This window comes from Gossypium hirsutum, chromosome A02 (assembly GCF_007990345.1).
Source record: "Gossypium hirsutum isolate 1008001.06 chromosome A02, Gossypium_hirsutum_v2.1, whole genome shotgun sequence".
In the NCBI taxonomy this organism is placed as follows: domain Eukaryota; kingdom Viridiplantae; phylum Streptophyta; class Magnoliopsida; order Malvales; family Malvaceae; genus Gossypium; species Gossypium hirsutum.
This window is the reverse complement of record NC_053425.1, coordinates 99,102,378-99,119,898: the sequence shown is the minus strand read 5'-3', so window position 1 is coordinate 99,119,898 and position 17,521 is coordinate 99,102,378. Positions and strand designations below refer to the sequence as shown.

Genomic DNA, 17,521 nt, shown 5'->3' with positions numbered 1-17,521 from the left:
GCATTCTAAAGTCTATATAAACACACTAGAAGAGGACCTAAGGGGGGATGTAGAGGAGAACACAGGAATTACTCAAAGAACACCAGCGGATTCAGCTCGGAAGTAGGATCTCCTTCAAGACTGAAGATCTCCCTTCAATTTCTCTCGAAGTTATTTTCCTATTTTTGAGATGTTTTCCTACTACATTATGAACTAAACTTCTTAAATACCCAGGGAGGATGAAACCTAAAATGGATCTTATTATTTAATATTCTGAATTTAATGATATTATTCTTAATTATGTGTTATTAATTCTTGCTTTAATATTTTCAAGATATTATTCCAAGTTTGATGTGTTTATTCAGTGGAGCAAAAGTCCTTATTTAAGAGTAGATCTCATATAATTAAGTGGAGTTGCATGCAACCCTAGAAATAGGGTGACATAAATCTGCCGGATTAGAGTCAAACTAATAAGGGAATCCATAGATTGAGTTAATGCAACGATAGATGTTTTAATTAGAAAGAGATTTCGATTAATCAACCTAGAGTCAGTTGTTCTTAGTCTCAAAAGAGATATTAACATAATTTAGGGATTTCTACGGATCAAGACAAGTGAATAAATCGTTTGATTCAGAGTCAGAATAGTAAGTGAAGTCTAGGTGGATTCTTCCTTAGGTATTGTCTTTATTATTGGTTTATTCGATTATTTTCGTCACTCTCTATCGCTTGTAGTAGTTAATTAGTTAGTTAATTTCAAATTAAAACAAACCCCTTTTACTTTAGGCTGAATAATAGAAAGAAAGTTAATACTAGTATTTTTAGTCCTTGTGAATACGATATTCTGGAATCCCCATAACTATATTACCATTCGATAGGTGCGCTTGTCTTAGTCGTGATCGTAGTCTAGTTTAGTGGTTCATAAAACGATCATCTACGTGGCATATAAGACAAATAATGACATGTCAATATAAAGTACATGTAGATTGTCACGTGGGTTGTCACACTAACATTGTAAAAAAATTAATGTTTTAGATAGCATTTTCGTTTTAAAAAAAAAGTAATTTGACTCTTTTTGGAAAGATAAGGGTCAAATTTAGCTAAAAAATAATAAGAGCTAAATTTACAAAAAAAAATATAAACATTGAGAGCTAAATTTATTATTATGCCAAAGAAAAATAATGATAAAGTTTTTAGGGTTGATATATTATTTGATACCTGTGTCTATTTTCAATATTCAATTTGATACCTGAATATTTTTTTCCTCAATTTGGTATCTAAGTTTGGCTTTAATGTTCACTTTGGTACCTGAAGGTTTTTTAATTTGATACTTGAGGTTTTTTTTTATCTCAATTAAGTGATTGAGTTTGACTTTAATGATCAATTTGATTCATGAACTTTTTTGTGTTCCAATTAAGTACATCAAACATTCATGAACTTTCCTTAATTAAAGCATGCACATCAAACATTCATTAGTCGAATTTAGCTTATTAATAACTTGCTCAAGCATTCTCGTGCTTGGATGAATCAAAAGACAAAAGGCCAAAATTTACATTATTGTTGATATGGAAGAACAAAAATTAAAGGACGATTATCCTTTCTAACTTTAAGGTGAGAATATAGCATGAAGAATAAAAGGGTCTTTCCCTAGCTTATTGAATTGACTTGATTAATTTATCTCATAATTTAATATAATAATTTGGAAGACACATTTTTTTATGGATTATTCATTTATTATTTGTAACATTCATTTGGATTAATCAATTGAATTCAAATTTAAATTGTTACTGTTGGCGTCCCCACATGGTCTATTTGATAGAGACCAAACTTGATAGCAAAAGAATAGAGCGAGTTAGGCAAAGATGTGATTATCACAATGGGATTGACGTCCCGACAGAGGGTACGAGAGGAGGGTTGAGTTTAGGATGGATGGAAGGAAGCAAAGTTAGTTTAAAAAGTTTTTCGAAAAATCACATTAATGTGGAAGTGGAAGATGAGACCATTGAAAGGCAATGGAGATTTACAGGTTTTTATGGGTCTCTTGATACTTGATTTAAGGAATCAACTTAGAATCTATTAAAGTCATTACCGCAAAATTTGAGGCGGATTTTAATGAAATATTATATTATTTTGAGAAGAAAGAATGCGTGGTAAGAGATGAGAAGCGAATGAGAGTATTCAGGGAAGCGTTAGATCAATGTCAATGGGAGGATATAGGGTTTATCGGTCCTTGGTATTCCTGGGAAAGGGGTAACTTCGAGAACAACAATATAAGGGAAAGGCTTAATCGCTTTGTGGCAAATATGGAATGGTGAGAGTTATTTCCTAAGTACAGGGTCAAACATTTGGGACACTCTATTTCGGATCACTGTCCTTTGTTATTGGAAATAGAGCTTGATAATCAGAGATCTTGAGTGCATTATTTTCGATTTGAACAATAATAGTTACTAGAGGAATCATGTGAAAAGGAGATAAGAGAGCTATAAGAGGGGTGTAATTTGAATGTTCCAAAGCGTCTTGAGATGGAGGAAAAAGGTTTAATGAAGTGGGTGGGTAAATTCAGCAAGATGAAAGTTGGAAAGATAAAGGACCTTGAGGAAAGAATGGAGGAGCTTAGGGAAGAGGAACGAACGAACACTATTCTTGGTGATCTTATTGACACAAAATTAGAACTTTAACATGGAAATTGAAAAGACAGAATTATATTAGGAACAAAGGGCAAAGGTGAATTGGCTAAAAAATAAAGATTGAAATACAAATTTTTTTCACAGGTTTGCCTCTCAGAAACGAAGAAAAGATAATTTAAAGGAACTTGAAAGAGAGAATGGTATACATGCAACCAATATGGAGGAGATGGCTGGAATAACGAAGGAATATTTCACAGATCTTTTCATATTAGTTGGGAAAAGGAGAAGTGATGTGGGGCCTTGAAGGAGTTGAGAAGTGCATAACAAAGAACTTGAATATGATGCTAACAACAGACATTCTACAGACGAAATCATATTAGCATTAAAGGAGATGAACCCGATGAAGGCAGTAAGGAAGGATAGGTTCCCTGCTCTATTTTTTTTTAGAAATTTTGGCATATCATAGGTAAAAAAGTGAGGGAGTTTTGTCTTAACATTCTCAACGCAGGAAAGCCTCTGTAAGAGATTAACTTTACACTCATTGTGCTAATATCGAAAACTTCCAAACCAGGTAATTTAAGAGACTTTCGACCAATTAGCCTTTGTTCTGTTTTATACAAAATCATCTAAAAAATAATGGCTAATTGTTTTCAAAAAATGCTTGATGTTAGCATTGATAAAGCAAAAAGTGCGTTTGTACCAGGTAGAATGATTACCGATAATGTACTCTTTGCTTATGAGATTCTGCATATACTAAAGTAAAAGAGAGTGGGAAAAATAGGCTCATTTAAGCATAAACTCGATATAAGCAAAGCATATGACATAATGGTATGGGGATTTTTACAAGAGATGATGGTAAAATAGGCTTTGATAGAAGATGGATTAATTTCGTAATGAGATGTATAAATTTTGTTTCTTATTCAGTTCGTTTAAATAGAGAAAGAGGAAAGAAATTTCAACCGACTAAAGGACTAAGATAAGGCGACCCTCTTAGCCCTTGTTTATTTTAATATGTGTGGATCGGCAGCGTTAATGGGAATGGCGAGAAAGGAAAGAAAAATAAAAGGAGTGAAGGTAAGTAGAAGGGGCCTGTAGATTACCCATATGTTTTTTACAAATGATTGCGTTTTGTTTAGGGAGGCTACAACGCAAGGGGTAAACGAGTTGAAAGACATTTTGAAGAACTATGAGTGCATGTCAGGGCAGAAAGTTAATTTGGATAAATCCATTTTAGTTTTTAGTTCTAATAGTCCGAGATAAGACAGATATTTGATTTCGTGAACTTTGCAGGTAAGATGTTTAGAGGAACTAGAAAAGTATCTAGGTTTGTTGAGTGTGGTCGAAAAACAGAAGATGAGGAGTTTTTAGGGCTTAAGGGATAGAATGGCAGGATGTGTTAATAATTGGTGCGTTAAGGCATTATCACAAGGTGGGAAAGAGGTTTTTATTAAAAGTGTGTTACAAGCAAACCCAACCTATGCTATGTTGTGTTTTCTTTTACCAAATTCTTTATGCCACGAAATGGAGAAGATTATTTACAAGTTTTGATGCCAAACATAGAAGGGGAAGCGGGGAATATATTGGTGCAATTGAAGTTATGTGCGTTAAAAGTAGATGGTGGGATGGGTTTTTGTAGTTTGCCTAAGTCTAATGTGGCCCTTCTCTCAAAACATGGCTGGAAATTATTAGAGTAGCCTGATTAGTTACTTGTACTGACATTAAAGGCTAAATATGATCCTCATACAGACTTTATGCAAGCAGAGTTAGGAAACTTCCCTTCTTATACCTGGCGAAACATTTGGGCAAAAGGAAAGTCTTGCAATATGGTATGACCTAGAGAGTTGATAATGGTGATAACATCTCAGTTTGGCAAGATACCTGGGTTCTTGAACTAGAAAACCAGAGAATTTCAGAGTTAGCTAATGATTACAGTGTAACAAAAGTGGCAAACTTGATTGATTTAAATTCAAGACAGTGTAAGGAGGAAGTAATTACTAGACGTTTTAGTGATAAAAAGGCAGAGGCGATCATGGAGATTCCGTTGGTGAAACACCTACAGGAGGACAAAAGTGTTTGGAGTGGCGAACTTACAAGGGGAATCCACTGTAAGGAGCAGCTACAGAAACTTATTGATGAAAAATTCAAACCCAGAAATGACTAACAATAACATCACATGTAGAGAATTTTACAACAAACTTTGGCATATAAATCTCCCAAATAAAATTAGAATTACAAACTGGCGAATTTAAAACAATTATATCTCTACATTTAGAAATTTATACAACAAAAGAATTAGTAACTCAACGATGTGCCCAAGATGCAAGTGGGGTTTAAAGACTTTGGAGCATGCAATTAGGGATTGTCCTGCAATACAAGAGGTATGGTCAGAACTCAACTTCGGGAAACCTGGAACAATATCAAATGATATTTTACAAGAACAGATAAGGGAACATCTTACGAGAAGTAGCAGCTAACAAAAACAACTATTGTTTGCCACCATATGGGCAATGTGGATGGGACAAAATAGAGTTGCATGAAAAAAATACAGCAATCAATCACAAAAACTGTTTGTTTTATAAGGAAATATTTAGAATAATGGTTAGTTGTAAAAAAACAACTTACCAAGGAGGGTTGATAACAATAAACGTTGGACACCACCGGACCAAAGTATAACAAAAATAAACTGTTAGGGACAAGAGATTGAATTTTTGCCTACAGTTTAGCTGGAACATTGAAAACCAAAAAAGTAGTCAAAATACATCTGAACTAAAACGTATAACTGAGGTACCCATATCTGGAATCTTTTTTTGCTTATGCAGTTAACATGGCAAGAATAAGTATTTTGAGTTAGTGAATATTATGGGCATGTGCCTTGAATTTCCAACATCATTTACAACTTGGCATTAGTTGGTTCTGACAATTTGCCTAATTTTTTTAACGCTTGAGATAGATAAAATTTCCACAAAGGAAATGACAAATATCTGTTGTTTGATTAACTTGTTGTTAGGACTTTATTATTCATGTTACTATTTGCATGGTTGTGTATTTAAAGGTTATTGATCCGAACCATTTTTTTCTAGAAATTTAACAAGAAATCAAACTCTTTATACACTATATTGTGCAGTAGCAGGATTGTTGGGAGTCAGTAAGCTCCATTTCTTAGACATTTCCTTTTGCGAATGAATTTTAATTCATTCTTTGAGGTAGGGATAAATGCAGTCTTACATATATTAAAGAATTTAGTTCATGTACCATTCTTACACGCAGTTTTATTTCTATGAATAGGCAACTGCAAGGGGTGTGCTGAATGTTTTCTGGCATTTTCTTCTTTCAACTGTCTGACATAAAAGTAGAATACTTTCCTCCAAAGGTGGAAATTATATTACAAAATGAAATACCTACAGATTTCCACATTCTAGTCTCAGGAGCAGTGGTAAGTTATCATTATTTTTTGAATGTTTATGTGTATTATTTAACCTGAGATGCAAAACCTAAACTTTCTGAAATTGTAGGATTTGCTGACATACAAAAACGGAATGGAACAAGTATGTCTTTTGCTAAGTGTATAAATTCAAAAGGATTGCATTTATAGACTTGGAGCATAATATTCTCTATATTACTCATACTCGGGTGTAAATGATAATACAAGAATGTAACTAATGCGAGTATGTTTAATTATTTTTGAAGTTTTTCCATACATTTGGAAGGTCATTGGAGGGTTAATGGTTATATTCCTTTATCCTGTTTAAGATGTAAAACATGAATACTTCTAGAAAAAAGAAGAGTCAGAAAAACGAATAGTATTCCTATTGACTTAGGAAAAATGTTAAATGAACTACAATTACATATTTTCCTTTTGCTTTTGGTCTTCCTAATGTTTCTAGAGACGGAAGTGGGGTAGGCTCTATCAATGTATGATTTTCAGCTTGTAACAGAGATATTGTTGAAAGTTGAACAAAGTGAACGGTGCTTTGTTTTAATATCAACCTGAAATTAGAAACGAAGCAAGTTAATTATCGACACCTTTTACTAATAGCCTAAAAAATGCACATGATGAATTAAACTAGGAGCTGTAGATATGGCAGGAGAAATTGGGGTAATTTTCAATATTCCCTAACCTTTTACAGAGAGAATGAAGAGGCTCTCCCTGGTTGTTCGGATAAGTCATCACCATTTCAAACAAATGATTCAAGCACAGAGTAAAGATGGAAAGATTATTATTGCTAACTTCATGAAGGTTTGTAAACTTCATCTCTCTCCATATATAGGTAGTTTATAATCAGGTTTACAGTATCAGGGGAAAAAAACTATAAAAGCAAAAGGGATTTAAGATGTGACCTATAAGTGAAAGTAAATTTTTAGAGGAAATCAGCCACATAGTACCTAAAGCTGTTAAAGAAAACGTTTTAGCTAAGAGATATTTAAATTTGAATAAATGGTTCTATGATTAGTTTGGGGGTAAAAGTAAGCATTGAAACGTCAGTTCTTTACTCTGACTTCTCTATTCATAGTACTTGCAAGGTTTAAAAGAAGATTTCCTATAGGAGATTCCTTTCCTAACAGAATTACTGGTAGACCAGAATCAAAAGGTATATTTTTATCCTAATGTTGAACCTATTAGAGAAATGTTAGAATATCAGATTTTATTATGTTCCTTTGTAGCCTACAAACAAAATGAGGAGCAACAAAACAGAGAAATATTAGATTCCCAATATGCAAATCGAGAAGGTAAATAAAGAGCACCATCATTAAGGATGTATAATAGAAATAAAAAATTTCAAGCATATACCATCTAGAATGTTCTAAGTGCTTATAGCTTAGGGTTCACACAACGATAAATTATAAATTAATTGAAGAAGGATATGGGACGCATGTCAAGTTCTCATTAAAAAACAATTAATGCAATATCCAATGTTTATTGCTTTCTCACATTTTATTATGTAGTGATAGTTTCATCACTTGGCTATGAATAATATCAACAGTGAGACAACAAACCCTATGAATAATGTAAAAGAGAATGGATCATATGTTTTAATACTGGTTAATTTTTAAGCTGTTAAGTGAATCTTACTCTATTTCTTAATAGAAAGCTTTGAAGAAGTTTTCTATTGTTATTGACAGGAGAGTAGTATCTAACATGCCTTCAACAAAGTGTTCTATCGTTGACTCTTTTTACGCTTCAGGGATAAGGTTAGCCTACGATTAATTTTATGCTTCAGGGATAAGGTTAGCCTACGATTAATTAGTAGCTTTGTGTTTTTCTTTATGTGGTAAGAAAATAGGCTCTTTACGATTAAAAATTGCGACCTTTCTTTATACGCGAATAAATGTAGAGAGCAAACTAGCCTAATAGTTTTGTTTTTTTATGAATCTAAATTTTAAAAATATGGAAAAAACATGTTTATATGCCATTTTTATAAATGCTGTAGTGCAAGCCTTTTCAAAACAAAAGAGGGACCAAATACATATTTTGCTTTGAGAGTCGTGTTCATTGAATTTTTCTTCATGTTGAGGGATCCTGTAATTTTTCTTGTAAGAAAAAGCTGTTTGCTTTGAAAGCTTAATCCATAGAAGAAAGTGTGAGATCCAAATAATTTCTTCTTCTAATCAGATAGTAATTCTTCATATTTATTAATATACTTTATCCAGTAGATATCTAAATAATATCTTGGACAAGATGATGCAACTGTACAGAAGAAGATGGAAGAGATGAATATTGAGTTGCAATAGAAGATTGATGATCTGCAAGATCTGAAGTCAACAAAAAAAGCTTTATTTTTTAGTTATAATAGTCCGAGATAAGACAGAGATTTGATTTCGTGAACTTTGCAGGGAAGATGTTTGAAAGAACTAGAAAAGTATCTAGGTTTGCCGAATGTGGTCAAAAAACAGAAGAGGGGGAGTTTTCAAGGCTTAAGGGATAGAATGACAAAATGTGTTAATAATTGGTGTGTTAAGGCACTATCACAAGGTGGGAAAGAGGTTTTTATTCAAAGTGTGTTACAAACAATCCAAAACTTATGCTATGTTGTGTTTTCCGTTACCAAATTCTTTATGCCATGAAATGGAGCAGATTATTTACAAGTTTTGATGGCAAAAATAGAAGGGGAAGCGGTGAATGCATTGGTGCAATTGAAGTTATGTGCGTTAAAATTAGATGGTGGGATGGGTTTTCATAGTTTGCCTGAGTTTAATATGGCCCTTCTCGTAAAACATGGCTAGCAATTATTAGAGTATCCCGATTCGTTACTTGCACTGACATTAAAGGTTAAATATTATCCTCAAACAGACTTTATGTAAGCAGAGTTAGGAAACTTCCCTTTTTATACTTGGTGAAACATTTGGGCAAAAGGAAAGTCTTGCAATATGGTATGGCTTGGAGAGTTGGTAATGGTAATAACATCTCAGTTTGGCAAGATGCTTGTGTTCCTGAACTAGAAAACCAAAGAATTCAAGAGTCAGCTAGTGATTACAGTGTAACAAAAGTGGCAATCTTGATTGATTTAAATTCAAGACAGTATAAGGACGAAGTAATTACTTGACTTTTTAGTAATAAAAAGGCAGAGGCGATCATGAAGATTCTGTTGGTGAAACACCTGCAGGACGACAAGATGATACAGCTGTACAGAAGAAGATGGAAGAGATGAATGATGAGTTGCAAGAGAAGATTGATGATCTGCAAGATCTGGAGTCAACAAAAAAGCTTTATTTTTTAGTGCTAATAGTCCGATATAAGACAGAGATTTGATTTCGTGAACTTTGCAAGTAAGATTTTTGGAGGAATTAGAAAAGTATCTAGGTTTGCCGAATATGGTTGAAAAATAGAAGAGGAGGAGTTTTCAGGGCTTAAGGGATTGAATGGCAGAATGTGTTAATAATTGGTGCATTAAGGTATTATCACAAGGTGGGAAAGAGGTTTTTATTAAAAGTGTGTTACAAGCAAACCCAACCTATGCTATGTTGTGTTTTCTTTTACCAAATTCTTTTTGCCATGAAATGGAGCAGATTATTTACAAGTTTTGATGGCAAAAATAGAAGGGGAAGCGGTGAATGCATTGGTGCAATTGAAGTTATGTGCGTTAAAATTAGATGGTGGGATGGGTTTTCATAGTTTGCCTGAGTTTAATATGGCCCTTCTCGCAAAACATGGCTGGAAATTATTAGAGTATCCCGATTCATTACTTGCACTGACATTAAAGGTTAAATATTATCCTCAAACAGACTTTATGTAAGCAGAGTTAGGAAACTTCCCTTTTTATACCTGGCGAAACATTTGGGCAAAAGGAAAGTCTTGCAATATGGTATGGCTTGGAGAGTTGGTAATGGTGATAACATCTCAGTTTGGCAAGATGCCTGGGTTCCTGAACTAGAAAACCAAATAATTCAAGAGTCAGCTAGTGATTACAATGTAACAAAAGTGGCAAACTTGATTGATTTAAATTCAAGACAGTATAAGGAGGAAGTAATTACTTGACTTTTTAGTAATGAAAAGGCAGAGGCGATCATGAAGATTCTGTTGGTGAAACACCTGCAGGACGACAAGATGATACAGCTGTACAGAAGAAGATGGAAGAGATGAATGATGAGTTGCAAGAGAAGATTGATGATCTGCAAGATCTGGAGTCAACAAAAAAGCTTTATTTTTTAGTGCTAATAGTCCGATATAAGATAGAGATTTGATTTCGTGAACTTTGCAAGTAAGATTTTTGGAGGAACTAGAAAAGTATCTAGGTTTGTCGAATATGGTTGAAAAATAGAAGAGGAGGAGTTTTCAGGGCTTAAGGGATTGAATGGCAGAATGTGTTAATAATTGGTGCATTAAGGCATTATCACAAGGTGGGAAAGAGGTTTTTATTAAAAGTGTGTTACAAGCAAACCCAACCTATGCTATGTTGTGTTTTCTTTTACCAAATTCTTTATGCCATGAAATGGAGCAGATTATTTACAAGTTTTGATGGCAAAAATAGAAGGGGAAGCGGTGAATGCATTGGTGCAATTGAAGTTATGTGCGTTAAAATTAGATGGTGGGATGGGTTTTCATAGTTTGCTTGAGTTTAATATGGTCCTTCTCGCAAAACATGGCTGGCAATTATTAGAGTATCCTGATTCGTTACTTGCACTGACATTAAAGGTTAAATATTATCCTCAAACAGACTTTATGTAAGTAGAGTTAGGAAACTTCCTTTTTTATACCTGGCGAAACATTTGGGCAAAAGGAAAGTCTTGCAATAAGGTATGGCTTGGAGAGTTGGTAATGGTGATAACATCTCAGTTTGGCAAGATGCCTGGGTTCCTGAACTAGAAAACCAAAGAATTCAAAAGTTAGCTAGTGATTATAGTGTAACAAAAGTGGCAAACTTGATTGATTTAAATTTAAGACAGTGTAAACAGGAATTAATTACTAGACTTTTTAGTAATAAAAAAGGCAGAGGCTATCATGGAGATTCCGTTGGTGAAACACCTGCAGAAGGACAAAAGTGTTTGGAGTGGCGAACTTACAGGGGGAATCTACTATAAGGAGCAGCTATAGAAACTTATTGATGAAAACTTCAAACCCAGAAATGGCTAACAATAACATTACAGGTAAAGAATTTTACAATAACCTTTGGCATATATATCTCCCAAATAAAATTAGAATTACAAACTGGCGGGTATACAACAACTATATCCCAACATTTAGAAATTTATGCAACAAAAGAATTAGTAACTCAGCGACGTGCCCAAGATGCAATGAGGGTTTAGAGACTTTGGAGCATGCAAAATTAGGGACTGTCCTGCAATACAAGAGGTATGGTCAGAACTCAACTTTGGGAAACAGGGAACAATATCAAATGATACTATACAGGAATGGATAAGGGAACATCTTACCAGAAGTAGCGACCAACAGAAACAACTATTGTTTGCCACCATATGGGCAATGTGGATGGGACAAAATAGAGTTGCATGAAAATATACAACAATCAACCACAAAAACTGTTTGTTTTTTAAGGAAAAATTTAGAGGAATGGTTAGTTGTAAAAAATAACTTACCAAGGAGGGTTGATAACAATGAACGTTGGGCACCACCGGACCAAAGTATAACAAAAATAAACTGTTAGGGACAGGAGAGTGAATCTTTGCCTACAGTTTTGCTGGAACATTGAGAACCCAGAAAGTAGTCAAAATACATCTGAACTAAAACATATAACTAAGGTACCCATATCTGGAATCTTTTTTTTTGCTTATGTAGTTGACATGGCAAAAATAAGTATTTTGACTTAGTGAATATTATGGACATGTGCCTTGAATTTCTAACATCATTTACAACTTGGCATTAGGTGGTTTTGACAATTTGCCTAATTTTTTAACGTTTGAGATAGATCAAATTTCTATAAAGGAAATGACAGATATAAGTTGTTTGATTAACTTGTTGTTAGGAATTTATTATTCAAGTTACTATTTGCATGGTTGTGTATTTAAAGGATATTGATCCGAACCATTTTTTCTAGAAATTTAACAAGAAATCAAACTCCTTATATACTATATTGCGCAGTAGCAGGATTGTTGGGAGTCAGCGAGCTCCATTTCTTAGACTTTCCTTTTGCGAATGAATTTTAATTCATTTTTTGAGGTAGGGATAGGTGCAGTCTTACATATATTAAAGAACTTAGTTCCTGTACCATTCTTACACACTGTTTTATTTCTAGGAATAGGCAATTGCAAGGGGTGTGCTGAATGTTTTCGTGGCATTTTCTTCTTTCAGTTGTCTGACATGAAAGTAGAATACTTTCCTCCAAAGGTGGAAATTATATTACAAAATGAAATACCTACAGATTTCTACATTCTAGTCTCAGGAGCAGTGGTATGTTATCATTATTTTTTGAATGTTTATGCCTACTATTTAACCTAAGATGCAAAACCTAAACTTTTTGAAACTGCAGGATTTGCTCACATACAAGAATGGAACGGAACAAGTATGTCTTCTACTAAGTGTATAAATTCAGAAGGATTGCATTTATAGACTTGGAGCATAATATTCTCTATATTACTCATACTCGAGTATAAATGATAATACAAGAATGTTACTAATGCGAGTATGTTCAATTCTTTTTGAAGTTTTTCCGTACATTTAGAAGGTCATTGGAGGGTTAATAGTTATATTCCTGTATTATGTTTAAGATGTAAAACATGAATACTTCCAAAAAGAGGAGAGTCAGAAAAATAAATAACATTCCTATTGACTTAGAAAAAATGTGAAAGGAACTCTATTACAGATTTTCTTTTTACTTTTGGTGTTCATAATGTTTCTTGGTAAACCATAATATATACATATTTTTGTCCCATGCTTGGCATATTTTTGGATGATTTGTCATAAGATTTAGTGAATTTGATGCTCTTAATCATTTAAATTCATGTGTTATACTTAGGTGAGCATAGGAAGGTGAAAAGAGCAAGAAACGGACCAAAAACAGACAAAATGGGCTTATCTCAGTATTTCACACGGCGTAGGCACTTCTACACGAGTAAGCCACAAGCCCGTGTAAGGCACACGGGCAGGCCACACGCCTGTGTGTCATGGCCGTGTCAACTAAAAACCAACTCAGAATTATACACGATTTGAGCACCTTCACACGGGCGTGGCATACGGCCGTGTCCCTATCGAGCGCAAGTCTAATTCTACTCGAAAAAGGCTAATTTGGAGTGTTTTAAAGCATTCGAAAGTCTATTTAAACACCCTAGAAGAGGATTAAAAGGGACACAGAGAGTAGAAGGCAGAAAATACTCAAGTATAGCCATTGGAAGCAGCTTGGAAGCAGGATCTACTTCAAGACTGAAGATCTCCATTCAATTTCCTTAGAAGTTCTTTGGGTTTCTTTATGTTTTGTTGTTTTCCCAATTTTGAGATGTTTTCCCTTATTATGAATCAAACTCCCTAAATACCTAAGGGAGATGAAACCTAAGACGGATCTTATTATTTTTTGCATTATATGATAAATACTTGTTCTTATTCTTAATTGTGAGTTTTAATTCTTGTTTTAATATTCCAGGATATTAATTAAGGTTTTGATGTGCTTATTCAGTGGAGCGAAAGACTCTGTTTAAGAGTAGATCTCCCATAATTAAGTGGAGTTACATGCAATCCTAGATATAGGACAACATAAATTTGCCGGATTAGAGTCAAATCTAATAAGGGAATATATAGATCGAATTAATGCGGCAATAGGGGTTTTAATTAGAAAGAGATTTCAATTAATCAACTTAGAGTCAGTTGTTTTTAGTCTCGAGAGAGATATTAACATAAATCATGGATTTCTACAAATTAAGTCAAGTGAATAAATCGTCTAATTCAGAAATAATAAGTGAAGTCTAGGTGGATTCTTCCTTGGGTATTGCCTTCTCCATCAGTTTTCTAAACAGTATTTTTCAACTTTTATCTCTGTTGTAATCTTAGTTAATTAGATAATTAGTCTTAGTTAAAACATTCCTTTAATTGTTAGGCTAGATAATAAAAAGATAGTAATTACTAGTACTTTTAATCCTTGTGGATACGATATTTCCGGTCTCACCATAACTATACTACTGTTCGATAGATGCACTTGACTTAGTCGAATTTTTAGTTAGTTTAACGACCATCAAATTTTTTGGCGCCGTTGACGAGGACTAAGATATTAGGAACGCTTGATTTTTATTACTTTAGCCATTTTTACTTTTATTGCAATTTACTCTTTGTTTTTAGTTTAATTTTTCTTTTCTAAATTTTTCTTTTTAAATGCTTCTGGAAGGTTTCTTTAGTTTATGACTAAGAGGAACCCGTTAGGACTTTTGCCTTTTGACAGTGATATCGAGAGCACATCTCGTAGAAACCGAAGAGAAATTAGGCGAAGTCTACAATACATAGAGGAAGAGTGATAGAACGATATCCATACTACAACCGAGGAGATGGCTGATAATCAGAATAATCCGTTACCTCCTGTGGTTGCTGAAAATCCAGTAAATCAGAATCCTACTCCTCGTACTATGTATGATTATGCTAAACCTACTTTAATAGGAACTGAATCAAGTATAGTTAGACCTGCTGTTGCTACAAATAATTTTGAACTGAAACCTAACACTATTCAAATGATACAACAGTTTGTTCAGTTTGATGGTTTGCAGGACGAGGATCCAAACACTCATTTAGCAAATTTTCTAGAATTCTGTGACACCTTTAAGATCAATGACATTTCGGATGATGCCATTCCCCTTCGGTTGTTTCCCTTTTCATTAAGGAATAAGGCTAAACAGTGGTTGAACTCGTTACCATGGAGATCAATCACTACTTGGGAGCAAATAATCGAAAACTTTTTACTCAAATATTTTCTGCCGGCTAAAACGACTAAATTGAAGAATGATATCTCTTCTTTTGTGCAAATGGATTTAGAAACACTATATGATGCATAGGAGAGATACAATGATTTATTGATAATGCGCCCTCACTATGGATTACCTTTATGGCTACAGGTTCAAACTTTCCACAATGGTTTGAACCCCTCAACGAGACAGATGGTCGATGCAGCGACCGGTGGAACCTTAAATAATAAAACACCTGAGGAAGCTTATGAGTTTATTGAAGAGATGTCACTGAATAATTATCAGTGGCAACTCATGAGGACAAAGCCTAATATAGAAGCCGGTGTTTTCAACCTCAACGCAGTCACCATGTTATCAAACCAGGTAGAGCTCTTAAATAAAAAGATTGATGGCTTATGTATTTCTACTCAGGTACATCCGGTGATGTAGTGTGATACAAATGGAGGAGGGATAAAAAAGCCAGAATGGCTAGCCTACAACCATAGTACTACTAACGAACAAGCCAACTATGTGGGTAACAATTCTAGACCACAGAATAATCCATATAGTAATACTTACAATGCAGGTTGGAGAAACCATCCCAACTTCTCTTAGGGTGGTCAAGGAAATCAGAGACCACCACCACCTCCAGGATTCCAACAACAACCTTACCAGCAAGAGAAAAATTTGAACCTTGAAGAGATGATGACGAAGTTAATTTCAGTGGAGGAAACCCATTTTCAAAACACTGAAACTGTAATTAAAAATCAACAAGCATCGATTCAAGGACTCGAGAATCAAATAGGACAGTTGGATAAGTTGATCTTTGAAAGACCACAAGGTAGCTTGCCCAGTAACACAGAAACTAACCCAAGGCAGCAACTTCATGCCATCACTGTACACGACGAAGAAGAGGTAGTTGAATCTAAATTTGAAACAAGGCACGAAGCTGTGGTAAGTAATGGTAAGGATGAGATGAATCATGGTACACAGAAGCCGATAAGCAAAGAGTATAAACCTCGTATACCATATCCCAATGCAAAAAGGAAAGACCGCACAGACTAACAATTCGGTAAATTTCTTAAACTACTTAAAAAGTTACATATTAACTTACCGTTTATTGAAGCTCTTTCTCAAATGCCCAACTTGGTTAAATTTTTAAAGGAGCTCTTATCAAAAACAAAAGTTAGATGAGTCATCACATGTGGAGTTAAATGCAGTCTGCTCAATTATTCTACAAAATAAGCTACCCAACAAACTGAAAGATCTAAGGAGTTTTACAATTCCTTGTTTAATTGGTAGTTTGAATGTTAACAATGCTTTAGCTGATTTAGGGGCAAGTATTAATGTTATGTCTTATAAAATGTTTAAACAACTAGGTCTTGGGAAATCCAAACAAACTAGGATTGGTGTTCAATTGGCTGATAAAACCATTAGATTTCCTAGGGGTATAATTAAGGATGTGCTCGTTAAAATCGACAAATTTATATTTCCAGTAGACTTTGTTGTTTTAGACATGGATGAGGATAGTGACATTCCTTTAATTTTAGGACGACCCTTATTAGCAACTGTTAGGACTATTATGAATGTCAGTACAGGTGAGTTAATACTTCGGGTAGGCGACGACATGATTAAAATCCAAGCTCGTGATTCTGTAAAAAAGACTAGTGATTGAGATGATTACACAAGTTCTTTTAATGTGAGTAACCTTGTTGTTCAACCCTCTTTATAGGAAAAACTTTTGAGAAGTACAAATGAGCCACGTTCCAATCCATGTAATAACAAGACTATCCATAAAGAGCGAAGGCTACAGATCGAGGAACTAGATGAATGGCGAACACAGGTTAAGGAGAAACCGGGAATACACGATGAATCAAGGTAGTGCCATGACAAACTTAAAGGTGAATAGAATCAACTTACGGTTGGAGATAAAGTACTATTAGATGAAGCAGACCCTCGTGTTGCCACTTCTGAACCTAATAGAGAAATCCATTTTATGGTACTCAACGTTTTCCCATACGGTACAGTCGAGGTAACTTATTCCAAATTCGACACTTTTAAGGTAAATAGTACTCGTTTAAAACCTTATTTTGATAAAATTGATAGCAGGGATGAGGAGTTTCAACTCCTTGAACCACCATGACCGTGCAAATATGAGGTGAGCCGAGCTTAGACTATAAATAAGCGCTTCTCGAGAGGTAACCCGAGCATTAACACCACTAACCCGTTTATTTTATCTATTTTTTGTGCGTCCTTGGCCGTGTAGAAATAGGGCTTAAAATTACCCAAACTCGACAAACACGGGCTAAAAGAGATACACAGGTGTGGGAGAAGCGAACAACGTAGCACACAACCGTGCGATACGACCGTGGGAACCACACGGCCTGGACACACAGACGTGACCCAAGCAGTGTGATGAATGGGCATTCAATATTTGAGATTAACACGGCTAACACGGGGCCTTAACACTACCGTGCCCCTATTTTAACCCCCCAAAACATAATTTTTATTTTGTCTTCTTCCTTAAACCCTCTCAACCGCCACCGCCGCAGTCCCCCTTTCCCCTCACTACCAACCACCTCCTTCCTCCCTCTCCCCGGCCGTAGACC

The 17,521-nt window shown here is 34.7% G+C and overlaps 1 non-coding gene across 1 annotated transcript; it reads right to left on the bottom strand.

Moving 5' to 3' along the window:
* Positions 1–14,960: 14,960 nt before the first annotated feature.
* Positions 14,961–15,067, bottom strand: LOC121217501 (small nucleolar RNA R71). Its single transcript, XR_005913584.1, has one exon. It is a non-coding gene; the product is annotated as a small nucleolar RNA R71 (small nucleolar RNA).
* Between the last annotated feature and the right edge of the window lie 2,454 nt (positions 15,068–17,521).